This window comes from Coloeus monedula (genome assembly GCF_965178545.1).
Source record: "Coloeus monedula genome assembly, chromosome: 1".
Classification (NCBI taxonomy): domain Eukaryota; kingdom Metazoa; phylum Chordata; class Aves; order Passeriformes; family Corvidae; genus Coloeus; species Coloeus monedula.
Genome location: NC_138781.1, coordinates 125,072,378 through 125,083,297, shown reverse-complemented (window position 1 = coordinate 125,083,297; position 10,920 = coordinate 125,072,378).

Here is a 10,920-nt window from a genome sequence, read left to right as displayed (position 1 = left end):
CATAAGCTTCATTGTCCTAAACATTTTTGAAATGAAGGATTATCTGCAGCAAAATTGAAAGACTCATTTGGAGACTATATTACTGATGTGCCTAAGCTTTTTTATGAAAATCTGTAGACAGTTATTTTGCTGGAAACTTTTTTCATGCAAATAGAGGGATGTATTGTCTATTTCACAGAAATATTTTAGCTTGAGTCATGTTCTTATCAGGCAACTTAAATTCCAGACTGTATGTAGAAAAAATACTATGAGGGTTGGTACCAACTTTCCCTCAAAAGAATAAAGCATGGATATATAGATCACATATAGAGATACTAATTCAATGCTTATAGGCAATACTACAATTAACTATTAACTGTATTTTTTAAGTGTGAGTCAAGATTTTATTTTTTTGATAATCATTGGCAGATCTGCTTTAAATCTTCTTACTAGAGTGTTAACATGAATTGGACCACAGTTCTATTCTGGTTGGATTTGTGAAGTCAGTCTTGAATGTTTTGTTTCAAATATTCATGCCGACTGACCAATGTAGAATTAATGTGGGTTTTTCATAATATGCTATAGAAATTTAGCATAGTGGCTTTCTTTACAACAAAAACTATTTCATAATTATTAGGTAAGCATTTGTACATGATTTACAAAACTGTAGTTTAGGAACTTCAATACATTATCAAGGATAAGCGTAAGAAATTTGTCACAATTTTTCTGGCTTTCAAGGCTTTTCAGCAAATTGTGTAGAGGAGGGACTTTTAAAAAAGAAACAGGGATACTCCCAACTGTGAATTTACATAATGACTTTTTGATGATGTCTAAATGATGGCATGGAAGCCGAAAAGACGTAGAGAGAAGCAAAAAGACTAATGGATAGGGAAACCACTAAAGGAAGTAACTGTGTGAGTAGCTACAGAACTACCATAAACAGAGTTCATGAGAAAAGTACTAGAATCATGCATTCTACCACATTAATTCGCTGGAGGATGTGGAAAGGTTTGTATACCAGGTATGATGGTTCATTAGAAAAAGATATCTGTCAAGCTTGTTGTACTATGCTGTTAATGACAGTTTAGTCAAAATGACAAAGGGAACAACACATTTATCTACTTGTACCTAAGAAGAGAAGAAAACGTTCCAAGAGATTTGAAATCACACCTGCAAGACAGAGACTAGGCATCTAAATCTAATGTCAGGTCCACAGTAAAGATAAAGGGTAAAAAGAACAGAAAACATGAATCTTCGAAAGGAATTTTTAAAGTTATGTTTCTGCCAGATTTGTTTGCACAGCCTTTTTTTTTAAATAGCAATATGCTGCACTTGAGGGGGGAAATAAAAAAAGGCATGAATGAACAGTCTGTTCAAACCAGAGAAAACGTAAGAAAGAAACAGTATAGTCAGTATCACCAACATATTGTGATCATGTACACAAATTGCTATTACTCAGCTTTAGAAAATGATATTTGGAGCATTTCAAAGGTTTGGAGAATCAATTCAGATAGTTATCTGAACTGTTACAGAGATGGAGGTGGTGGTGAACATTCTGCAAAACAATTTATCCACAAGCCCATTCAGGAATGCAGTACCCATCTTACTCATGTTTTTTGCATTTCTTTTCCCCTTGTTCACTTCCTATTTAGAATTTATGACTGCTATCAAGAGCTACTCAGAATAGATGAGTACATTTTCTATCAGAATAGATGTGTGCATTATATACTTCTTTATTGTTTATTAGTAAGGATGCTGTTCAAATTCTATCTGAATGTGGGGGCAAAAAAGAAACAAAGCTCACTCATTTTTGGAACCTAAGCACATCATACAAAACAATCCAGATGTTCACTGACAATGCATTTTCCTACCGTAAAATCAGCATCTCTCGCTCTTTTCCTACTTTCCACTGAGTTTTCTGTCTAGTCAGTAAAGACTTCTTACATAACCAACTATCTCTTCTACCCCTTTTTTTTTTTTTTGCATATATGAAGCATTCCTGCCACTGAAAAAGTTCTGTATCCCAGGATCTACCCTAATTACTCTCAATTCATACACTAACATGGGTTCCAAGGATAGGAATCTCAGTTTTAGTTACTTTAGGCTTTTGTTATGTCCTTCTCATCGGCTTTATGCTGAAACATTTGTAGTAAAGATACTTCTGTTCTGTTTAGCACTTTCTGCAAATGTGATTTTTCAGTTCAATTATAAAGAAGTTAATGAACTTCAGTACAACTTTGTTCCAATGACATTAGGAGATATTTCCTCAGGATTTAGTCTTCTGTCTCCACCACTGGTAAAGTTTCAGGGAATCACCATTTCTGCCTTTCTACTTAAGGTCCTTAAGTCAGAAAAATAATTATTTGTCCAATAGCAGCTCTATAGAAAGAATTAATGTATTTTAAGTGTCCACCTCCATCATGAAGTTCCATTCACTTCTGCACTAATATTGAAGTTGCACTGATGTTCAAATCCTTCAACTGTCCTTTTCTCCACCCTTCTTGACTACAACTTTTCAATCTCAGTCATTGCACTTACTCCCTCTTTGTGTCCTCTTTTACCTGTTCCCTAGTCTGCAACGATGAAAAGTTTATATTCTGCCTCATTTATTGGAATATTAATATTTGGGGTATTTCTCCAAATCATTTATTTGCTAGCATCACAACAAAATGTGTACTTATTTTTAGTTTACAAATGAATGCACAGTTGTTTCATTATGCACGACCATAATGACATTATGTAGACATATATTTTCTTTATAGAGTTATGACTGATTGGTCCAAATTGATGAGTTGTTTTCTACTGCAGTGCATTTTAACAGGGATTCCAATCTTACATACAGCAGCACAAGTTAACAAGTTATAATCCGTTTCATGACAAAACTAAATCTCATGTAAACAAAATTTTCTTCTTAGTTTAAAAGTAAATTAGCAATAAGAAATATTAACCTTCTAGTTAATGTTTCTTGCTATCTGAATAAACTGCTGTTTCAAATATCCCCTTTCCTCTATAACCCCCATTTTATACATTCCAGTCAAAAGCTGGATAGCATATGGACATCTTCTCCAGATTTTCTTTCAATATATCAAAACAAACAAACAAAAAACCGCAACATAATGTTTCAAAATTATCTGGTTCCCATTTCTGAAAGACATTGGAATCACTTCTACCTCCTGTGAGGATAATATCTAAAGAGAGCAGGAGAGAAACTGCCACCTGGGAATTTTTTTAAAAACATTTTTAATGTATCTTGAAGTATTTGTAAAGTAGTTTTAAATGTTCACAGAAAGCAGTGCATTGAAAAGGAAGGAAATGGAAATACTAGAAGACATTTTCCTTACAAATACAAAACAGACTGTAATTTAATTTCAGTTCACGTTCAAGAAGCTTGAAAAACAACATATCAAAAATGCAAATATATACAATATGTTTAAAGACAAATATAATGCAATTGGTCTGTGTAGTAGCTAAATAAGGAAATTGACTGTAATTGTAATTTATTTTATGAGAACATAATATAATTACAAGACTGTTGAAAGAGAAGCTTATATACATCAAAATTACTGGATTAAGACATAATGTTCTTATGTGAAATTCTGCCCTCAGACTCTGAGGCAAAGGATAAAGTGGTAGAGTGTGGTAACAGAGTTAAGAGCCCCACAGAGCATTAAAGAAAGCCATACTGCCAGCAGTGCTCAGCAGGGGTGCAAGGAAGGAATCAGAGTATCATTTGAAAATGAATTGACAGGAGAACATGGGATGAAGAAACTACTTGGACCCTAAAACACACCCTTTCTTTTTACAGGCTTGAAATTAGCCTTGCCCTATGCCCACACAGAAAGAAAGTCAAGAGTATGAGGACACATGCAGCCTTCAGTGTCCAGCCTAGACTGGAGGATAAAGTTCCCAATGGACAAAATGATCTCCCAACTGATTTGGAGATGGAAAAAATAAGAGTTTTTTCTTAGTGCTCAACAATTGCAGAAAATCAGATTTGCCATTAGCACTGATCACTGAGGGCAGGAGAAGCAGTGCTTGTAGATTGCTTGGACATAAAAGTGACCTGTAAAGGAATTCGTTCATAAGTCCTACAGAACTTAAATTAAATGTGTAGAGTAAGTGAAATAAAAATTATGACTAAAAAAACTTATGTGGAATACAATTGTAGCAATGAGCTGAGGGATAAGATCAGTTGTGCTTTCTCAGATGAGCTACTGGAAAATAAGATCAGAGACTATTTTGAATATAGTCCAAGGTGCATGCCAAGCAGAGCAAAAAGGTTACGAGCTGAAGGAACATTAAGAAATGAGTGATTACAATAAAGTCAGATATTAAATGTGTGCAAAATGCATGCTGCAAGAAGAGCTAGTATGCTTTTAATAAGTGGAGTGGAACTGGGGTTTGGGAAGATATAAATTGCAGTGGGTGAGCTATCCTAATGACAAAAGTAATGTCAATTTGGACAAAATAAAAATGAAAAATTGGGACATATAGATACAAAATTCTCTAGTGGCAGACTAGGAATCAAATAGGTTTCATATACATTCTATACAATGAACTGTGATTATAATTTGCAGTCTGATATTAATGTGCCACCCAAAAGATTCTTAAAATGCTACCCAACACTTTGGCAAAGTGACAGCCACAGCATAATCACATTTAAAACATTTGTGAAACCTTTCAAAAGTGTGATCCTGCTGAAAAAAAATTGCTACTTGTAACAAAGACATTTCTATGGTGCTGTTTTTTCTATCAGCACTTTGCATATGTTCACCTGAACTTCACTACTAGATAATACAGGAGAGCTTTTCAGTTTTTCAGAAATTTCGAATTTCTTGAGTTGGGGTTTTAGAAAGAACAATTTTCCTGTTCTGTGTTAGACTAGGCCATAAGACTGCCAGGCCTGACTTTTCTGTATAAAAGTGTTACTTTCTAGCAGCATTGGAAAAAGGCATTACCTTTTCCAGTTAGGAATTTCTAACATGTGCAAAGTAGAAATCTTCCAATAAGTTACAATGTGTTGAGGAGTAGTAAAGATCTTTGTTTCTCCTTATGAAACAAAAATGTAGGGTGGTACAGCTTAATACATTACAAAGGAGTGTTGTGAACTTTCCACTCACCCCAATGTTTTATCCCTTTTTATAAGTTAATATAGAGTAAACAACTACTAAAACTACAACAACTATGTAGACTTGGGAAAGATACAGATTGCTTGGATTGGCCTTGTCTTACCCAGTTCTGCGATGGAGACACACATTTATATTTGCAATAGGAATATGCAAAACCCCTTAAAGTTTCAATTAAAGAAGACCTAAAATCTAAGAGTATTCAGTCAGCACCTTTAGCAATAACTCTTCTTGTCTATGCATGAGGGCATTTATCTTCTCATTCCCCAGAGTGTGGCAGAAGCTAGCCAGGAGGCAGGAAAGTGTTTGGCTTTCACAGGTGTAACTGTCACTGCAAAAAAAAAAATTTCTCCACCCTATGTCTCCCTCTTCTCTTTCTTCCCTCTGGCTGTCAGCATGAACTTTCAGATTCACAGTGAACATCTATTGTCATAGTTTTCTACTACAAATAAGTATTTCATTTTGCAGCTTTTAGCTACTGAGATGGTATTATGCATATGTTAATATTTAATTATTTAATGTAATTAGCAAGTCCTTATGGCTTTCCTTTGTATAGAGTCTCTGTATTTTTTACATGATGGCAGAAATGAACCGTAGTTCTCATTGCTTTGTAATCTCATCATCTCTAATTTAGATCAGGCTGCACCAGGTTTGGATGCTCATCCAAAATCCTTAAAGGGACTTCAGAAGATTTGCATCTTAAGAAATAATCTGCCATGATTTAATGCCAAATCATCTAGAAGGTACTAGATTGCTGCACAAAGTCTTTGTGCGGTGAAGAGTGGATTCCAGCTCCTGACCAAATTCAGCTTCCTTCCTCAGAAGGGTTTTATCTAAGTAATATTATTACCACTCACACATATAATAAAAATTTACACTCACACATATATTAAGGATTCCTGTGGACGAAGATGCTATCTGAGGTGAATAAAGGTAGGAATTTGAGGAGTATGACAGAGAATGCAGTGTACACCTAACAGCAAAACAATGACTAGCTTATGGAGTTTTTATGAAGATTATTGATAAAAGATCAGAACTGGAAAGGTGAATCATAAGACAAATCTTAAAAAAAAGATTTTCCTGTCAAGTGGAATTAAAACTTCTAGCACAATACCTACGAAGAAGTTTCAGTGTCTCATTTGGGTAACTATTTCAAGAGATAACATGGACAAAATTTGTAACTACTTATACCTTCAACTTCATTGGTCATGTATACATTTCCTCTAATGTGCCTATAAGTTAATTTAAAAATCTCTAAAATCTTTTAAGGCAAGTGCTCGCTATGAAAGGAAAACGCATTATTAAAGACATATAAATGTACATATACATCATGTTTCAACAGAACTAATTCTTTTAGTGGCAGTTAGATTTTGCTTTGGTGGGTTTGTTATATAGCAAAGCCAAACAAATTCTGTGTTTGGAGAACAAGTAATACTTTGAAAAAAACCATCTGACATCACATAATATATGAAACATCCTAAACATTTATACAACTGAGAAGGAAAACTCAGCAATTAGAAAGTGGTAACAAATGGAACAAATTTTCGTGGTCGGGAAAAGATTCACTGCATAATTCAGAATGGTTAGAAGCTCCTAGATAAAGACACACAAGGCACAGAGATAGAAATTGCCTGCCAAAATTCAATGGCAATCAAATTACATGTAATGCATAGTATTTCCAGTATCTAATAAGGGAGCCAGGGCCAGTAGGATCGCATAGGCAATTAGGTTAGCCTTGTTGTAATAGAAGTCCTAGAAACTGCAAAATTAAATAGAAGTAATATCCAGATGTTTACATTTAGGTACCTAGAGACAACCAAGTCCTTGTTCCTTGGAAGTATTTATATATGTGCTAAACTTTACAGAACTTACAGCTTCATGAGCACAGAGTCATCAGGAGCTGAGTGGTCTGCATCTCCAGAAACGTGAAGCCAGATTACAAACAGGACAAATGGAAAAGAAAAAAAAGCTAAATTCAAAACAAAAGATCGTATTTAAATATGTGCATATATACATACACACATATAAACACATATATTTATGGACATGTGTGTATATGTGTACAAATATGTCTATATGTGTCTATATATATGGCTGTCTTTATGATGCCTGAGGAATGAAAAAGAAGATTAAAAAAAAAATACAAGATTCCATGTCTGATTATAAGTATAAGTAACACCAAGATTCCATGTCTGATTATAAGTATAAATAACAGCAAAGCACAGTTAATTTGAGAAGTCTCCATATTTCACAGGCTAGGCCAACTATTATTAATATTTACAAGAGAGTGTGAGTAAGACCTTTCTGGTTCCTTTTGTTTCCAATTACAGCTTTCATACAAGGTAAACCTTCCATACCTTTTTTCCCCCTAATCTATATTTGTTTGTATTTAGACCTTATATACTGCACAATTTTGCAAAATCCTGGTAGGCAAGACAGCAAGAATCTTCCCAAAAGCCATGGCAGATAATTTTTACTCCTGCAATGCACACATGGTTGTGTAGCAAAGCGCTTAAGATGAGAGAACATTTTGGAGCAGACAGAAATGGTTTAATTTATTTCGATAACACCATTCTTACATATAGCAGATAAAAGTTTCTATCTTCATGCTTAACTTGTATTTTGCATAACTTTAAGACACACTAAAATGAAACAAAATAACTACACTCAAGTCTAAAATAACACTTCTGTGGTAATGGTTGCTTTTGAAGTAACTTTATGTTTGTTCTAAATGACCAGATATTGTCAGTTCCAAAATAGAACTTTGAACATTCAAAGTAAAGAATGAGCTTTTCTTTTCTGTTGATGCCAGCAGATGTGCAAACCTCCAAATGATATGACGTTAACATTGACTGTATTTCATCATCAGGCTGTGGGTCAGGGCAAGCTCAGGTTCATGCTAGAATGTCATAAAAACTTTGAAAATTAGGGCTAAAAAGGGTTTTGAGACGTCCTTTAAGTCATTCTGTGGTCCAAAGGCAAACTCGGCCATATCTGTAACATATAAAATATATTCCTTAAGATTTGCAGTGTGAAAGGCTGCACAAAAAAAACCCTAAAAACACACACCAAAAAAAACCCAAACAAACAAGCAAACAAAAAAGAAGTTACTTGGTTTGTGGTTGAAAAAAAGATTTAACAGAAAATTGTAGAGTAAACCAACTTTTTTTTTTTTTAAGTACTTTTTTCTTTAGAATATTTAGACGGTTAAGAAAACAATGCTTATTCTTGGCTCTCTAAGTTTCATTGAATCATTGTGTTGTCACTGGTTGCTATATTGTTTGGATGAAACCATGTATACTTTATCATCACTATCTCAGTCACCTATTGAAAAATTAATAATAGAATACAAAGACCCTTCCAAAAAGGGAGGAAGCAGAGTCTTCCAGTCCTCATGAGAAGGCTATGTTTTAGCCAGATTTCCACCTCTGGATTCCCTTGAGGAATCCTGTTAACTATTTTTACTGGTAGCAAAGAAAAAGAAAAAAAGTTTTCAAATACTTTTTATATTTATATGCATACCTTATCTTGTTTCAAAGCTCTTTTTTAGAATTCTGTTCTCCCTCTCTTATTGAGACCTAAAACTCAGAAGATTCGTTACAGCCTTTTTCTTTGTATGTTCTTGGATTGAAACTTTTTTAATAGTAAAGATCTTCTGACTTCTTAGTCAAAAAAACATGCTATATTCATCATTCAGGTGGGGAACTATTTGATGGTCCTTGACTATAGTTAATAGTCTGGAATGCCCTGTTCCTCCTATTTTTGCTCTTTTTTATGCTTTTTCTAAGTGCATGTACTACAGAAAATGAAATCTGTCAGCTCCCATGTAGGTGTCAAGGATATTTGGGAAGGCCTGAAAATGTGGTATTTGTTTAAAGATGACATTCACCTTTCTACTTTATTTGTCATGTAATAAATAATGAAAAATCTAGTTTTATCCAGAAATTATGATATTAATCTTTTTTTTTTTTTTTTTTTGCCTTTCGTCTGACAGTTAAATGAAATTGCTGACACATTCACCACACATTTGAAGTCAATAGTAATAATTGGATAGGTGGCATATATTCACATTGTTGGCATAGAAAAAACCATAAATATGTGTCTCCATTATCTCTAAGCATAAAAGGGCAAAGAGCCCAATTACTTACGGGAAGGTCAAGTTCAAGACCAGATCTTTGTTGAGCACCCTGGCTTCATGCACTCTGCCAAGCAGCTGCAGTGCAGCTTGGCACACCCCTTACCTTGCATCTCTTCACACCTGCACAGAGGCTGCTCATGTGACACCTGTAAAGCATCGGGTAATCAGCACAGCCAAGAGGTATCCAGAGCTGCCAGCTGAAGTGCAGCAGTAAAGTGAACTGCTGCCTGCTCCTGCCCCTCTTCCTCCTCCTGCTCAAGAGTCTGTGCCATTTGAAGTCTATCTGGCTTTCCTGAGCCTCCACCATTGCAGAGGATGAGCCACTGCTATGTAGACAGTAAACTTTCTGCAAGAACTGGTGTTTCAAACCCAGGTATCCAACCACTGGACAGTCTGACACCATTCTAGCCAGGCTTCCCATTACAAAGATGAATTTGGAATTCAGAGGATTGTTGAATATTCCTGGTGCAATGCCCCTAGCAAGAGTTTTCAGAGACAGACATATTTGAGACTGTGGCTCACTACATCCAGCACCTGCAGGAAGTTTGTGGAGTCTACAAGCCACAGCTTACACTGATCAGCTGGCCACCAGTGTGGGGTCAGTGTGACTGGAAGGAACATGCTGGTGGCTGAGGGCTTCATCTAGTGGCAATTGATTCAGCAGCCAGAGTAATTTAGGTCAGAGGGGACATAAAAGCCATGCTGCCTTCAAAGTTAGATCAGATTGCTTAGGGTTTTCCAGCTGAGTGTTGAGAATCTCCAGGTTTTCACAGCCTGTATGGGGCAAAATGTGCTGGGGTTAAGGTGATGCATGTTTTTTCCCATAACGCTACTCATGCTGCATTTCCCGTATTTTATCTTGTTCCCATATTTTAGCTTCAACTCTGAACTTATCAGAATAATCTGGCTTTTTTTTCTGCTATCTCCTCACATGGCTAAGTGCCCATCCTTCAGCCTCACCTTGTCTGCCATGTGCTCCAGCCCTGTCTTCCTCTGCTGTACTTTCTACAGTTTGTAGACTTGCCTTGACTCCCATCACTTAGCAATGATCTGAAGTCAGGCAAAGTTTGAAAATGCTAAAATATTTAAAAAGAAAATCCCAAGTAAAGCAAAACACATTACAAAAGTATTTTAATTGTTTTAAAGTTTGACAGAGACAACTTTCATCCTAGTTTGATTCTGTCACATTGTTGACCTCAAATGTATAAGGTGGCACCTTTCTTCATGAAAGGCTTTGGACTCAGTTTCACAATATATAGGAGAAAAATGTTAGGGCTGATATTTTGCACAATGCACTGTTCTCTATAGAACTGTCCTTTACAGAAATCAACACAATAACAACCTAATGAGGCTTGTTCTAGAAAAATCTTATTTTGGAGGAAAGGATGCATTTCTGTTATTTCTTGATAAAAAACTTTATTATTTGAGTTTATTCTTCCGTTGCGATTCTTTACATTTTAAACTGTTTAATTACATTATTTCTTGTACCAATTGAATTTGGAAGTCTCTCAGTAAGACAATATGCCTTATATCTTCATGTTCAGTTTTTCACCAGGATGGAACTGTCTGCTGTAGGAATACTGATGAAATCAGTGGAAATTCTCTTTATCAGTACTCCTCAAAATTTTATCCTGAGCATATGCTGCTGTCATGTAAGATTTCTGGAGTATATGGAAT